The sequence below is a fragment of the Phacochoerus africanus genome, chromosome 8 (assembly GCF_016906955.1).
Source record: "Phacochoerus africanus isolate WHEZ1 chromosome 8, ROS_Pafr_v1, whole genome shotgun sequence".
Lineage (NCBI taxonomy): Eukaryota > Metazoa > Chordata > Mammalia > Artiodactyla > Suidae > Phacochoerus > Phacochoerus africanus.
Genome location: NC_062551.1, coordinates 68,357,179 through 68,374,521, shown reverse-complemented (window position 1 = coordinate 68,374,521; position 17,343 = coordinate 68,357,179). Strand labels below are relative to the sequence as shown.

At 43.3% G+C, this 17,343-nt stretch overlaps 1 pseudogene; it reads left to right on the top strand.

Moving 5' to 3' along the window:
* The first annotated feature begins 637 nt into the window (after positions 1-637).
* On the top strand, positions 638-1,355 carry LOC125132042 (serine/arginine-rich splicing factor 3-like; annotated as a pseudogene).
* The last annotated feature ends 15,988 nt before the right edge of the window (positions 1,356-17,343 follow it).

Genomic DNA, 17,343 nt, shown 5'->3' with positions numbered 1-17,343 from the left:
CGTAAATGGAGAACATTGGCCAGTGAACAGTCAGCTTCCTATACATGTACACAGGGCTCGTTCATAAAAAGATTCCAAATTCGAAAACAGAATGTGGTTATGTTCTTAGATTCAAACCACGAAAAAATAAAAAACGGACAAAAAGGAAAGATACCTTAAAGTAATCTAAACCTACAAACTATGAAACAACATCTAGGATGAAGCAAAATTCAGAGCAAGTCAGATCATTTTCATGGTGAGTAAGATAAACACAGGAGTTCCCATTGCGACTCAGCAGTAACAGACACAACCAACTAGTATCCATGAGGACATGGGTTCAATCCCTGGCTCTGCTCCATGGGTTCAGGATCTGGCATTGCCACGAGATGTGGTGTAGGTCACAGACGTGGCTCAGATCCCAGCACTGCTGTGGCTGTGGCGTAGGTTGGCAGCTGCTGCTCGGATTCGACCCCTAGACTTCAAACCTCCACATGCCCCGGGTGTGGCCATAAAAAAGAAAAAAGAAAAAGCAAACAGCCACCATTTCATAGACACCGCCTGGGGACAGCATTGGCGGGAGCGGGCTGGAGGGGAAGGGGAAGACCCAGCTGAGGGTGCATGGATTTGATTCTCTGCATTTCTTACCTAAGATCTCGAAATGCATAGTGGTTCTTGTCCATCGGACCGTAAAGCTTCTGTAGGTAATCTTGGAAACCATGGTAACAAGACTGAATTGCAATGAGCTTTTGGCTATTATGGACCACTCTGAATGGATAGGTTGCTAGAAACCCTCCTCGCTTTGCTTGTGGTGAAGCTCCCCCAAGATGCAGCTAATGCCCTCTGAGAGCTGGATGGGAGAACAGAACACGGCATGGTGGCTGAGTAAGAGCGGAGTTGTCTAATGGTGAAAAGAGAAGTAGAAACCATGGCCCATCCCAAAGGCTATAGTTTGCATCTATTAACCCCAAATTCCCAGCCCCGAGAGCTATGTCTGGTCACATGTGATGGAGCAGGATAATGTGAGAAAAAAGAATGTGCACGTAGGTGTGACTGGGTCACCTTGCTGTGCAACAAAAAAATGACACAACACTGTAAATCAGCTATAATGGAAAACATAAAAATCATTATTACAAAAAAAAAAAAAAGGATATCGTGGCCCACCTCCTTCTTGGGGTTATCGTCCTCTAGATGGTTGTCGGAGGAATCCTCCACTTTGCTGGGCATCTCCAAGACGGAGAAGCTTCTCCTGTAGCCAGAGCAGGTCCCTTTCTAGAGATAGGAAAAGAGAGAGGTCACTTTCTCTGCAGAGAAATCACAAGCCATCCTGGTCTTTTTCTAGGTCTCATAGCCCATCTAGGTCAAATGAAAGGAAATAGAAAAACCAGTTTGCAAGAGGAGTGGTGGACAGCAAATAACTTCCTCTGACAGGAGCATGTACAGAAAATTCAGGTTTTGTTTGAGACTTCCTAAGCATGGTGCATTTTTAAGATGGTTTAGCTGTTCGCATTTGTCTCTTGGAACAGTGACGCATGAAAATGTAATTCTCTATGGTCTGAAATGGATCCTATGAGGCGTGTAATACCAAGAATTGTTATTTTACAATGCTCCCTTAAGCAAAATGGAATTTGTTTTGACTTTTTTTTTTCAGTCTTGCATAGACTGATAATAAACCTCTAACTCCTGCTTAGCTAAACTGTGATATTCAATATGATGGAAGCAAAACTGGCAAAAATTCAAAAGACTTTCCATAGCTGGGATACGGTGTGCAGCTGTACATGAGCAAGCAGTCTTTAAAAGCTGCTGTGAACACAAACCAGCAGGTAAAAGCTAAAGCTGCACCATTAAACTACTAGATTAGAGGTTTAAAAATCCCACTAGTCTTCCTACCAGACAAGAGATTGTCCAGTTGGTGTAGAACCTAAGAAGTTTCAGGAAAATTAGTTTGCTTTTGCTTTAGGTCATAAGTTCCTTCTGCGGTTGCTATGTATGAATACATAGCTCTTCGTAACATTCTTTATTTGAAAATTTGAGACTATTCGAGATGCTAATGTCTACCAGTTTAAGGGTACCCTGTAGAGCTGAACTTTGAGTTACTGTGCAAGATTTTTTTTCATGCTGTCATTTGAAATATATTTTGTGAGAATCCTTGGGATTAAAGTTTGGGTTACAAATTGTTGTTGCACCTGAAAGCCTGTTTTTCCTTTCGCAAAACTAAAATCTGTGAGCTTGGTACCAAATCCAGGTATAACATTCCTATTGGAAGCCATACTTATATTTTCTTAGAAAGGGCTTTTGACAATAAAATATTAGCATAATTGTGTAATAGTTGAACTCACTGTTACCATGGTTCTTGTCCCGCAGAAAGCAGTTGGTTAAACAAATCTAAACTTTGTAAGAAACACAGTTGAGGCTTTTGAAGTGGACGGAATTGTGTCTGCCTAAGGGATAAAACTTATGTTTTTAGGAGTAGAAGCCAGGTCAAAGTCCATGGCACTCAGTGACCAACATTTTAAAGTACAGCCACCTGATATATTATAATCCAAAGTTGCCCATGAAAAAGGGCTTTTATCATGAGCATGACAACTTTCCACAAAGCTTTCAAAATTGCTTTCATTTTATATAATTGGAGGTGTTGCCTGGGAAATCTAAATCGGTCTGTCACGATGTAAAATCCACAATATGGTTAAAATGCAACACTACAGAGTTGCATACAGAGGCGTGCAGAACCTTCCTCCTAGAAATCTAGAGGGTTGTTGTCGTTTCTAAGTTTTAGATTAAATCGTAATACAACCGTCTCGTGGCTTAGTTTCCTTAAATGTGCTATTTAAAGAGAGTTTTGGATGATGCTGCACTGACTTTCTTTAATATGAGAGACAAGTCATGCATCTATGAGGATATCTTACAAGATACAGATCCTAAACAAATGACTTCCAGTGGTCCTTCTTAACATTTCATGCAAATACCAAGGGGGAGAGGCATTGGTGCCATCAAACTGAGTGTGAGCCTTGTTGTAGGGGATATGGTTAAGGCTGCCTGTTGATTTACAGGAGCTCAGGTTTGGGGCCTTTTGTCATTTGGCATTTCATAGCTTAAAAGCTTTTGTTATGAACAAGGCAAGATAGCTAAGAATTCAGAGTTCCCATCGTGGCTCAGTGGTTGATGAATCCGACTAGGAACCATGAGGTTGTGGGTTCGATCCCTGGCCTTGCTCAGAGGGTTAAGGATCCAGCGTTGTCGGGAGCTATGGTGTAGGTTGCAGACGCGGCTTGGATCCTGAGTTGCTGTGGCTCTGGCTTAGGCCGGCAGCTACAGCTCTAATTGGACCCCTAGCCTGGGAACCTCCATATGCCACAGGAGCAGCCCTAGAAATGGCAAAAAAGACAAAAAAAAAAAAAGATACCTAAGAACTCATGGAAGTAATAAGGGATATTAATTACACGGCTCTTTTAAATTGACATGAGCATTTGTGGCCGTATACAACTTGAAAAGACTTAAATTGGAAGGGTTTCTGTAAAAAAGGTAGATTACGGCAAAATGTGGCTCATATGATTTATAAAGTTAAGCTCAGGGAGTTATCGTTAGGATCCAAATTTATAATCGCTTTAAAGAGAAGCCCTAACACAAACTGATGGCTTGTTACTAATATGGGAGACAGGAATCGTTAAAACTTTGCCTTCTACATTTAGATGGCAGCTAGTCACTAATTTCTGAAATTACAAGTCCCATTTGTCAGCTGGTCTTGCATCATCAGTGGAAGATGATACTGAAAGCCGTCATAAAAACTTTGATGTTTACTTATTAATATTCGGGGATAATTCAAGGAGCATGCCGAGGGATGATAGTTGGTTTTCATGCTTGCAGCAATATTTAACCCTGATTCTCTGTTCATTGTGGGTTACTTACCTCCATGTCTTAAGCACAAAGTATAGACAAAGATAAATGACCTGGAGAAATTTTAATTTTGCAAGATTGAGATCCCTTTTGCCTACTGTTTCTATACTCGTTACAGTTTCTTAAAAGGCCGTGTGACCAACAGACGGCATCTCCACTTTTTTAGGTGGATTCACCCATGTCTGGACGGGAAGTTCTGGTTGCCCTTTGTTGTAGGGCATGGTTCGTGTTCCCACAGTGCTGCTTTATCCGAAATGGTGTTCATCATAGAAATTTCCAAAATACACACATCGGATTCCAGACCCACTGACTCATGTTTCCATCCCTGGTTACATAAGAACCACTGGTTTAGACGTTGGTCTTAATGTGCTTTTATTTTCAGGATCCCAAACATGGTTTAGTTGTCACAGCTACTTGGTGGTAATGTCTTCCAGCTGCATATTTTTGCACGAGGCTGTTGCCTTCTGGTTTCCACGTTTTCTTTTAAGAATATGAAAGATTTTTTATCATTAAAGTATCTGAAGCAAAAAAAAAAGGCAAAAAAAGAAAAGATAAATATAACACCTTAATTTATAAAATCCCATCTTCAGCTAGAAGTCATGCTGATGGCGATCCCGCCGGGGCACCGTGGGTTAAGGATCCGGCATTGCCGCAGCTGTGGCATAGGTCATCGTTATGGCTCATGTTTGATCCTTGGCCCAGGAACTTCGATATGCTGTGGGTGCAGCCCCCCCCCTCCCAAAAGGTTGAAACCTATGGTTACCAAAGGGGACAGGTGGGAGTTGGGGGCGGGGGATGGACTGGGGTTTGGGATTGGCATATGCACAATGAGGCATATGGAATGATTGGCCAACAGGGACCTGCTGTACAGCACAGAGGACGCTACCCAATATTCTGTGAATATCTAGGTGGGAAAAGAATCCGAAAGAGAATGGGTGTGTGTACATGGATGGCTGAATCACTTTGTCATACAGCAGAAAATATCAAAACATTGAAAATCAACTATACTTCCCAACAACCTTAAAAAAGAGAGAAAAAGAAAAGGTGTGTTCATTGAGCTCTGGGGGGTGAGAAAAGTCTGCCTGGGAACTCCCGTGTCGCCCATCCCTCAGACTGCTGTGCCGGCTTGGCTGCATGGTCAGTCCCCTGCATCTTTCCCCAGAGCTTGGGGCCCATCTGGAGGGAGCAGGCTGGGCTTTTCTTAGAGAAGCTGTTGCTCCCTTTAAGGAGATTTTACTAACTTTTCTTTTTCCAAAAAGTCCATTAAGATGCCCTTTTTTTTTTTTTTGGCTTTCTAAGGCCACATCTTCGGCACATGGAAGTTCCCAGGCTAGGTAGGGGTCTAATGGGAGCTGTAGCTGCCGGCCTGCACCACAGCCACAGCCACAGCCACACAGGATCTGAGTGGCATCTGCGACCTGCACTGTAGCTCACGGCAATGCTGGATCCCTAACCCACTGAACGAGTCTAGGGATCGAACCCACGTCCTCATGGATATGAGTTGGATTCGTTTCCGCTGCACCACGACGGGAACTTCCTCCCAACAAGCCCATTTTTAAAGCAATGTTGTCTCTAAACTTCAGGTCCACATTTTTATCCCAGCAGCCTGATAATCAAATTAAAAACTGCGTAGAATCCATTTTCACAAACAATGGTCCTCAGACTCCAGCGAGTGTAAGTGGGTGTCTGGCAGCGGGAGGGATTTCCTGCCTGCTGTTTGATGAAATCTCTAGTTATGACATTGTTGTGTCACTAAGACGCGTTGCTTGCCAAACCTCCTCTTAGACATGTATGTGGGTTTTCCCGAATTCCCTTCAGCGACTTAAATCCTCAATGTGACTGCCAGCTACCAGGGAAATTAAGTAGAGAGATTCAGGAAATATAAAGTGACTAACAGTTGGTAGTTGCACAATGCTTTCTCATGGGCATTTTCCACGGCTGAGAAATAAATTTGAGGGTATGGTGGGACACAGTGAATGTTCCCAGACCCTGGGGTTCAGGGTCGACAGACACATGCAGACGTTTCTGGGCCTGTTCCTGGAAGGGCTGGGTGTTTTTGTCGTGAATGCCTCTGCCTGGGGCTTGTTCAGCGCTGTCTCAGCGGTTGTGATTAAACACAGTCAGAACGGCGCTAGCGAAGGTCAATGTTGAAAAGTTTCATGGGCACGAGATCCCCTTTCCCTCCTAAAAATAGTCAATTCCCACTCATCTGAAATCAAGAAGAACCGTCCAAAGGAGCACAGTTAGGAGTTCCCCCCAGCAGGTTAAGGATCCGGCACGGTCGCGGCTATGACACAGGTTCGACTCCTGGCCTGGGAACTTCCACATGCCATGAGTGTGGCCAAAAAGAAAGAAAAAAAAATGTTTTTAAGTTGTTTTTTTAAGATCTTCCTAGTCACACGTAACATTCCACGACCATTCGAAAGTGTGTTGTTATACCCAGATAATACAGAAAACAGAAAACTGAATAATGAGTGCTAACTTGTTATACCGACCGGGGGACATGTCAGGAGTTAGCCAGATCTGGACATGACCTAACAGTGTGACAAGACTGGAAGGGAGTGTGAGTCTTTGTGTGTGTGTGTGGTGTGTGTGTGTGTGTGTTTTAGGGCCACACCTAACAACCACATGTGAAATTCCCAGGCTAGGGGTCGAATCGGAACTACAACTGCCAGCCTCCACCACAGCCACAGCAACGCAGGATCCAGCCGCATCTGTAACCTACACCACAGCTCACAGCAACGCTGGATCCTTAACCCACAGAGCAAGACCAGGGATCGAACCCGAAACCTCTTGGTTCCTAGTCAGATTCATTTCTGCTGCGCCACAACGGGAACTCCAGGGAGTGTAATTCTTAGGGAAGTAAAGAAATGACCACCGTTAGCTGTCTAAACTCAGATTCAAGTGTGTGTCAACAGAACAACTGAAGGTCAGGAAACCCAGTTCGTGCTGGCTTGAAAAGGACTGAAAAAATATCTTCCACAAAATGGAACCCAGAATTTTTGGACCAGGATCACGTGTTTCTGGAATCTCCTCTATTTGGGGACATAATAGGAACCAAATTTCAACGAAAACTTTTTTTTTGGCCCCGCCTACAACATGCAGAACTACCTAGGACAGGGATTGAACCTTCACTACAGCAGTGACCCAAGCCACAGCAATGACAACACCAGGAACTCCCAAAACTTTGCTTTTTTTTTTTTTTTTGCTACTTCTTTGGGCCGCTTCCTGCGGCATATGGAGGTTTCCAGGCTAGGGGTCTAATCGGAGCTCTAGCTCCCAGCCTACGCCAGAGCCACAGCAACGCAGGATCCGAGCCGCGTCTGCAACCTACACCACAGCTCACGGCAACGCCGGATCGTTAACCCACTGAGCAAGGGCAGGGACCGAACCCGCCACCTCATAGTTCCTAGTCAGATTTGTTAACCACTGCGCCACGACGGGAACTCCAACTTCGCTTTTTTATAATAAGCTTGTTTTATCTTAGATTTTCCTGTGGCAGTTGGTTTGTATTTATATACAGACTTAACTACATATTAAGATGTGTACTTGCAAAAATAAGCAGCATGTGCTTTTTCTGTCCACACTCATCCTGTAACTAACAAAAGGAGGGGGGAAACTCAGAATCTCTGAAATCCTGCTTGGGTGAAGCGCTCTTTGTACCCATGGACCCATCTCACAAACTCATCAACTGTTTAGGCTGTGCTGGTCTACCCTCCAGGATATACCGTGGAACCTGATGGAAATTCCACTGACTAAATTAAAACACACTAATTGGGCATCAAATGTCTCCTGAAAATGTTCCTTCCCGGCATCAGGGATGAGGTATCGTGTGGGTGTCGGATGTACGAGTAAGAGGAAATTCATTCTTTCTGTACAAATAAATCATTCCAATTCCCTTTACCAGGCTGTCTTATTGGCTCCTGGAAATGATCAAATGCGGGACGTGGGAATTGAACGGCTCAAACCTTCAAAAGATTTATTCAGTGAGTGGAAACAAGAAGAGTGGAATCAAGACAGCTAAATCATTTCTAGATAAGATGTGCCCCTTTGCAAACCATTACTAGAAAACCAAAGCCTCCATCTGGGATACAGACACGTACAGATGTTCTTACCTTCAGATGGCTGAGCGCAAGTGCTTTTGCAGTTCGAATAATACGCTAAATGCTTTGAAGAGCTGATCTGAAGACTTTCTGTTCTAACACGAATTCTTAGCTTGCAGCATCACCAAAAGCACACTGTATGACTAACGTTATGGTTAAAGCAGCCCCCTCAGTGTAGTATTCAGGCCCACAAACTGCAATGAACAGTAAGTACAGTTTTCTAGCTATTGCATTTTTCATGATGAGAACAAGATAGCTTGAATGGATAACAACGAGGTTCTACTACATGGCACACAGCCAATATCCTGTGATAAACCATGATGGAAAAGAATACATATTTTTTTTTAAGAATGGGAGTTCTCACCGTGGCGCAGTGGGTTAAGAGGCTGGTGTTGCCCGAACTGTGGCATAGGTCACAGGTGCGGCTCGGATTCACTCCTTGGGCAGGGAACTTCCACGTGCAGTGGGTGGGAACAAAAAAAACTGTAAGTACATGTTAAACATAAAGGAAACTGCGTGCCAGGTAAGTGGGAACCTGCCTCTTCTCAATATTTCTGTAAATCTGCAACTGTCCTCAAAAACAAAGCCTACTTTGAACATCTTTCTGGCGACTTTTTTAAATGCCACAGCTTCATGTCTACAACTTACAGTCCAGTGAAAATTATAAAGACAGAGAAAACAGAGAAGGGAAAGAATAAGACAAAGGTAATAAATGGTTAACACCTGAGGCCTCAGGGCGAAGGGCCTGTGCTCATCCTGCAACTTTTCTGTAAGACTGAAAATTGTGTCACCATTTTAAACAGAGGCCATCAATGACAACTGGCCATGAATGTAAATTACATTTAAATTTAATTAATAAATTAAAATTAGAAGAAGAGACAGACACTCAAATGTATACACATATATTTGTAGCATATGTGATTGACAATGATTTGGTTCCTCAGCATATAAAGCATAAAGGAAAAAACAAATACCACCACAAAATGATACATGAACAAGTCACCAAAGTATCAAGGCCAACCAACACGTGTGTATGTATATATGTATACAGACAGCCAACATGTGTGTACATGTATGTATGTGACACATGTATACAGCCAGCCAACATGTGTGTACATGTGTGTATGTGTACATATGCATACAGACAGCCAACCGCGTGTGTGTGTATTTATATGTACATATGTATACAGACAGCCCACATGTGTTGTATGTATGTATATGCACATATGTATACAAACAGCCAACATGTGTGTATATGTACATGTGTATACAGACAGCCAACATGTGTGTATATGTATGTGTGTGTGCTTATGCATATAGACAGCCAACCAACATGTGTGTGTACATATGCATAAGCCTACATGTGTATGTATGTGTGTATGTGTACATATGTATACAGACAGCCAACATGTGTGTGTATGTGTGTGCACATATGCATACAGCCTACATGTGTGTGTATACAGCCAACCAGCATGTGTGTATATGCATGTGTGTGTACATATGCATACAGACACAGGTATTCAACTTCAGTACCAATAAGAGAAGTGCATAGTTTCTTAAAACTATGATAAAATTTTGCCTAATAAATTGAGCTTCAAAAACAAACACATTAAGAAGAAAACTGTGAAACTGAGCCAGAACTCCAAAGGTGGAGAGTGTCATTAACTGAGCCCAGGACCGCTCCTTAAAGGCCAACAATCTGGTGACTCTTTGGCAACTGAAAAAGTCTCTAAAGATGATCAGTCTCTTTGATCCAGCATTTCCTTGACTTGGTGGAATTTATTCTGAGGAAATAACCAGGGAGATGGGAAATGACACCCAAGGCAGTTCATTATAACATTATTTATAATTATTTGACGTTAAAAGTCTAATCAGGACTGGTCAGGTGTGAGTCAAGCCATATCCGTATGATGGATTACTGAGGAGCTATGAAAAAAATCATACAGTGAAAGGGTGCTGATTGAAGGTGGGAATAACATTATACTGTTAACAATGTAGAGACTGTTTTACTGCACTTATCTTCGGGTGGTGTCCGTATTTTGCAGGCAGTAACCTTCAGACACCATGAAAAGAGATTCTAATGGGTTGTAGGACTAAGCACAGCTGTGATTCTCTTCTTGACCGAATGCAATGGCTGTAAGGTAGGCTCACAGGCCCAAGGAAGAGCTGCAGATTGATCTTTGAGAAACGGCTTGGGCTTTACAAGAAAATACAGAGTTTTCCGAACTTAAAAAAAATTCTAGGATCTCTCTGGTGGCCTAGTGATGAAAGGATCCAGCATTGTTATGGCTGTGGCTCAGGTTCAATCCCTGGTCTGGGAGCTTTTGCATGCTGCAGGTGCTGCCAAGAAAAAAAAAATTCTATATATTCTTCCATTTGAAAGTATTGAAGTACCTGCTATAGTCAAAATCATGTGCTGGGAGCTCTGTGAGGGAAGGAGAGAAGTGTCCAGAGCTGGATACGGGATGCTCTCTGTCCTAAATGACCTTGTAATTGGGCAGGGATGATCAAAACAGTAACTATACTACGAGGCAGAACACGGGACAAGGGAGAGAGTAAGAATATTCATTTGAGATGAAAATAAAGGAGAAGGTATCTGAGATGTGATCTGATGGACGTGGAAGTTCCCAAGTCAGGGACCCAATCTGAGCCACAGAAGCTCAGGGCACTGCTGCAAGGAAAACACTGGATCCTCAACCCACTGAGCCACAGGAGAACTCCCAAGAGAGTCATCTTTTAACTGGCTGCTGTTGTCACAGAAACACCAGGAATGAGACATGTAAGGATGGCGCAGGGAACAGCATGAAATGGGAGAAAGGAGGGGAGGAGGCTTATTCAAGAAAGGAAGAAGAGGGGAGTTCCCATTGTGGTGCAATGGAAACGAATACTGCTAGTATCCATGAGGATGTGGGCTCGGTCCCTGCCCTCGCTCAGTGGGTGGGGAATCCGGCATTGCCATGAGTCATGGTGTAGGTTGCAGAGGAGGCTCAGATCCTGTGTTGCTGTGGCTGTGATGCAGACCGGAAGCTGCAGCTCCCATTAGACCCCTGGCCTGGGCACTTCCATGTGCCGCAGGTGTGGCCCTAAAAAGCAAAAAAAGAAGGAAAGAGAGAGAGAGAGAAAGAAAGAAAGGAAGAGAGCAGAGGGAGCTAAGAATTGGAAAGATAGCCTAAAAGTGGAGAATAAAAAGCCTTACGTGTGAGGCTTGGACAAAATATGGTAAGCAAACATGGTTATATAAGGTCTCCCAGCAGTTTTGAAGATCTGAGAAAACATACACAGAAAAGACGACTTGGACTCCCCTTGCTGACTTCCATCCAGAGAAATCCTCCTGGTACAGAACGATTCCACTGCCAACAAAACATTTAAAAACATTTTTATAAATATAATTCCTGGACCACCAAAATAGTAAGTGAAATCTTCCGATACCTGACAAAGGAGGAAAAAAACATGACTCCACATAGGTAAGAAAATGATGAAGTTGGCATCTGCCCTAAGGGAGGCGAGGTCAGAAAACTATGACCCATGGGCTGCATCTAGCTTATCACCTCTTTTTGTAAATAAAGTTTTATTGGAACACAGCCCCATCCATTTAAAGCATTGCCCATGGCTGTTTTCATGCTATAATAGTAGGGATGAGTAGATGCCACAGAGACCATATGGTCTGCAAAGCCTACATGTTTGCTGTCTGGCTCTTTACAGAAGAGGTTTGCTGACTCCTGGCCTTAAGTTTTAATGGGTTGAGTTAATGGGATTTGGGGGACAAAGCCAGGAACCTGCATGGGGTGGGATGCTTTATAAAAGACTGCATAAAGTTGGTACCCTGAAAGGTGACACTTTCAGTAGATAAATTAGGAAAATGTGCTGAACTAGTATCCTTGAGGATGCAGGTTTGATCCCTGGCCTCACTGAGTGGGTTAAGGATCCGGCATTGTCCTGAGCTGTGGTGTAGGTCACACACATGGCTATGGCATAGGTAGGCAGCTGTAGTTCCAATTCAACCCTTGGCCTGGGAACTTCGATCCATATGCCACAGGTGTGGCCCTAAAAAAAAAAAAAAAAAAAAAAAAAAAAGGAAAATTTCCTGAAGAGGGAGATGGAAGGGGTCCTTACTTATTCAAATCTTAGTTGTGGTGGAAGGGAAAATGCTTCCTCTAAGAATCCCTGCCATAAGCTCATCTTGACACAGGTCAGAACCCACAAAGCTGGGAACCTGCATGGGTGGGATGCTTTATAAAAGCATAACCTTAACCCTACCCCTATGCTTTCTAAAAGCATAACCCTAACCCTAACCCTAACCCTAACCCTATCTATGTGGTGGCTCCAAAAAACTCTTAGCCAACACTTCAGTTTATTCAAGCAATCCTGGCTCAGCAGTGCCTGGAGGTGTCTAGCATAAACAAAATGCCAGTCCTTGCATTTCCATAGATAAAGTTCCAAAGAATAAAAGCTTTAAATTGAAAAGCACAAAAGCATGATGAAACAAGTTACTAAATGCAAAACTCAGCAGAAAAAGCAAACAGCAACAGTAGAACCACAAAGACTGCAGATACTGGAATTATCAGATACCAAATATAAAACATTACTATAGTTAAAGAAATAAAAGGAAATATCAGAGAAGGAAAAAGATTGTTTAAAATGACCAAGCATATTTGAAATACAACTAAATATAACATTTTAAAATGACAAATATAAGCATTGATATCATAAAGCCAATTAATATGAAGTAGCAGATACAGGGAAAGAGAATAACAGCAGACTGGAAAATAGGTTGGAGAAATTACACAAAATCCAGTACAGAAAGACAGAAATAAAAAATACATAATAGTTAAGAAACACAAAGGACAGAGTAAGAAGACCTATGACTCATCCAAGTTACAAAAGGGGAGAAAAGAATGGGGAAGAGGCAATAGAAAAAGTGCCTAACATTTTTCCACAACTGATGAAATACATTTCTCAAATATAAATGCAAGAACTTCCACAAACCAATTGTAAATGAACTGCGATGATGAACAAAGAGAAAGTCTTTAAATACGGAGAGAAAAGATATCTACAAGAAAAGACAAACTAACTTATTTATCAATAATGATAATATCAAAAGACAGTGAAATAATACTCTCAAAGTTCTGGGGAAAAAAATATCAGCTTAGAGTTGTATATGCATGAAACTACCTTTTGAGAAGGCGGGTGGAAAAAAGACATCTTCAATCAAACAAAAACATAGAGTCTCCAACCAATGTAATCACCCCCAAAGAAACCTTCAATGGAAATATGTTATGGGAAGATAGAAAACTAACCCTAAAATAACATCTGAAAGACAAAAAGGAATGATAAAAAAAAGATGCATAGTTAAATCTAAATAAATATTGATTGTATAAATAATAATAATAATTAATGGTGCTAAAAAGAGGAGGAACAAAATTCTAGACAAGAAAACTAAAAGTGGGAGGCAATAGATGTTAACATATTCCCAAAGTATTTTTCAAGAAGATAAAGATACCAGCTTTAGGAGTTCCCACTGTGGCACAACAGGATCAGCAGCATCTCTAGAACACGGGAACACAGGTTCAACCCCCAGCCTGTCACAGTGAGTTAAGGATCAGGTGTTGCTGTAGCTGCAGCTGCAGGGTAGGTCACAACTGCAGCTCAGATCTGATCCCTGGCCAGGGAACTCCATGGCCTCAAGGGAAAAGATACTCACTTTAGACTCTGCTATATCTAATGTGCATTTTACCACATGTGCATATAACCACTAAAAAGAGAGAAATAAGAGAACCCGACTAGTATCCATGAGGATCATGAGGATGCAGGTTTGATCCCTGGCCTCAAGTTGAACCCAGGGGGTTAAGGGTCCAGTGTTGCCACAAGTTGTGGCATAAGTCACAGATGCGGCTCAGATCCCATGTGGCTGCAGCTGTGATGGAGGTCTGCTGCTGCCATTTCAACTCCACCCCTAGCCCAGGAACTTCCATAGGCCACAGGGGCAGCCCTAAAAAGAAAATAAATAATTCCAAAGATACAGTGAGTACAAAAAAAAAAAAAAAACAAGAAAGAAGAAAAAATAAACTCCCTAAAGCAAGACAAATAGAAGGTTCATGGTAAAAACGAAGTCTAATTATCAGTAAATATATCAGGAATCACAATAACGCTCCACTTAGAAGACAAAGGTTTTGTTTTTTTTTTTAATCTAGTTCTGTGCTTGTTATAAGACATACCTAAAACTTAAGGGAATGCAAAGTTTAAAAAGAAAAGTTTGGAAAAATATTCACCAACACCCTAAGAAGAAAGCCACTGAGATAATATTAAACAAAACAAACTTACAAGCAAAACTTATTTACTAGAGGGTGAGGTTCATTGCATAGTAACAGAATGTTTGATTTACAAGACAGTTTTAATAATCCTAAACTTGTATGCACCCAATAACACAGTCTCCAAATAGCTAAGTAAAAACATCAACAAAAGTAGTAGGCAAACAGAGAGAGGAGGAGAGGCTAAGAGCAAGGGAAATAAAGAATACTATTAGGGTGAGCTATCCAGGTGTCCCTTGAGGACTGAAAGGCTTATGTCTAGGATGAGTTCCCCTCTTTCCAGGATTAGTCCTCATACTTCTAGGATTGCTGCCAGAAAGCGGCCCTTAGCTGTTAACTCTCTGTGTGGATTGCCACAGCTGAAGAAAACTATCTTGCCCAAGGTCACTCCTACTTCCAAGGGTGACTGGCATCCAATGACTGGCCAGTGAGGGTGGAAGGAATTCAGGCCCAGCTCCCTCGCCTGAGTTGGGACAACCTGCCTATAACGCTTTCCACAGGATCAACCGAAGCCTATATTGGGCCTGTATTACAGCTCAACATCTTTTGCCCAAGTCGGCTTCCTCCTCCTCCCTTCAACAGATCCTAAGAGCCCCCTCGAATAAACATCCTCCCTCTCCAAGTTGCCTTCTCAAGGAAGGTGATCTGCAAGAATCGTCGAAGGGAGAAGCAGAGGTAAGAAACTGAAAACATGGAGTTAAAGGCGAGGAAGGGAGTTCCCTGGTGGTGCAGCAGGTTCAGGATCCGGTGTTGTCACTACTGTGGCTTGAGTCACTGTGGTGTGGGTTCAATGCCTAGCCCAGGAAATTCTGCATGCTGTGGATGTGGCCAAAAAAAAAAAAAAATTCAGAAAGGAAGATAGGGCTCCTATGAGATTTTGGTGCAATATGTGCAAAGGTGATAATAAGAGTTCAGGAATTGATGAGATTCCTACAAACCAATAAACACAGCTTCTGAGGATGCCTGATAGCTAAGCATCCAAGGAAGACAGGAGGATGGAGGCGAGCGAGGCATCAAAAAGGAGTGACAATGGGAGTTCCCTTCCTGGCGCAGTGGTTAACGAATCCCACTAGGAACCATGAGGCTGCGGGTTCGATCCCTGCCCTTGTTCAGTGGGTTGAGGATCCGGCAATGCTGTGAGCTGTGGTGTAGGTCGAAAACATGGCTCGGATCCTGCGTTGCCTGTGGCTCTGGTGTAGGCCGGTGGCTGCAGCTCCGATTCGACCCCTAGCCTGGGAACCTCCATAGGCCATGGGAGTGGCTCAAGAAAAGGCAAAAAGCCAAAAAAAAAAAAAAAGTGGGCTCGTGTTCAGGCCTGGACACATGGATTGCTGCCTTCTCTGGCCTTCAGTTTGAGCTAGTGAGAGTAAGGCCCAGCATTTTTGTTCAAACCACTACACGATCTCTTAAAAAAAAAAAAAAACCCTGCAGACCCTAGGGCTTGCCGGCAGCCATCATGCCAACGAAGAATCTCAAGATGAAGTCAGCACAAAAGAGGACAAAGTCCCAAGGCAGGTAAAGTCCTAATCCGGGTGATCTCGCTGGAACACCTGGACACAGCCCTAGACTTTCCCGATACTGAGCCACTGGTTCCTTTTCTTCCCCTTTTTAATCCCATTTGAGTTGGATTTTCTTTCACTAGGAAAATGAAAAAATTCCAAGGAATAACCTGAGGATAGCTATGCCATCTCCAATTTTGTATTCCACTTTTTTCACTGAACATGATAACGGAAGAACTCTGGGTGGTTAAAAGTCAATTCATTAACTGCCCACATTTGAATTCACAGTTACTGGCCATGCAACCTTGGGCATACTGCTCAGTGCCCATCATAAAGTGGATATAGTACCTTACAGGGTTGTTGCGAAAGTTAAATTAACATAAAGCCCTGGAGTTCCTGTCGTGGCGCAGTGGTTAATGAATTCAACTAGGAACCATGAAGTTGTGGGTTCGATCCCTGGCCTCGCTCAGTGGGTTAAGGATCTGGCGTTGCCGTGAGCTGTGGTGTAGGTCACAGAAGTGACTCGGATCCCGAGTTGTAGGCCGGCGGCTACAGCCCCGATTAGACCCCTAGCCTGGGAACCTCCATATGCCTCGGGTGCGACCCTAGAAAAGACAAAAAACAAAAAACAAACACAACATAAAACCCTAAGACAGGAGTTCCCGTTGTGGTGCAGTGGTTAACGAATCCGACTAGGAACCATGAGGTTTCGGGTTCAGTCCCTGCCCTTGCTCAGTGGGTTTAAGATCCGGCGTTGCCGTGAGCTGTGGTGTAGGTTGCAGACTCGGCTCGGTTTAAGATCCAGCGTTGCCGTGAGCTGTGGTGTAGGTTGCAGACGCGTTGCTGTGGCTCTGGCGTAGGCCGGTGGCTACAGCTCTGATTCAACCCCTAGCCTGGGAACCTCCATATGCCGCGGGAGTGGCCCAAAGAAACAACAACAACAACAAAAAAAAAAAAGACAAAAAAAACCCCCCTAAGACAGTGTCTAATTCCTGGTAAATAGAATAAAAGCGTTAGCTGGGATTCGTTATTATTATTTCTAATTACAAATTCTTCATAAAGATGAACAGCAGTTCCTGCTGTGGCTCAGTACCCAACTAGTACCCAGGAGGATGTGGGTTCCAGCCCTAGCCTCCCTCAGCAGGTTAAGGATCCGGTGTTGCTGCAAGCTTCTGCATAGGCCAAGGATGCAGCTCAGATTCGGCATTGCTGTGTCTGTGGCAGGCCAGCAGCTGCAACTCCCGTCTGACCCCTAGTCTGGGAATTTCCATATGCCACAGGCGCAGCCTTAATAAATAAATAAATATACAAAAATAAAACAGAAGAGTTTCCCATCATGGCTTAGCAGAAACGAATCTGACTGGTATCCACGAGCGTGCAGGTTGGATCCCTGGCCTCGCTCAGCACATCGGGGATCCGGCATTGCTGTGAGCTGTGGTATATGTTGTAGATGCAGCTCAGATCTGGTGTTGCTGTGACTGCGGCGTAGGCCGGCGGCTACAGTTCTGATTCAGCGACCCCTAGGCTGGGAACCTCCATATGCTGCAAGCGCAGCACTAAAAA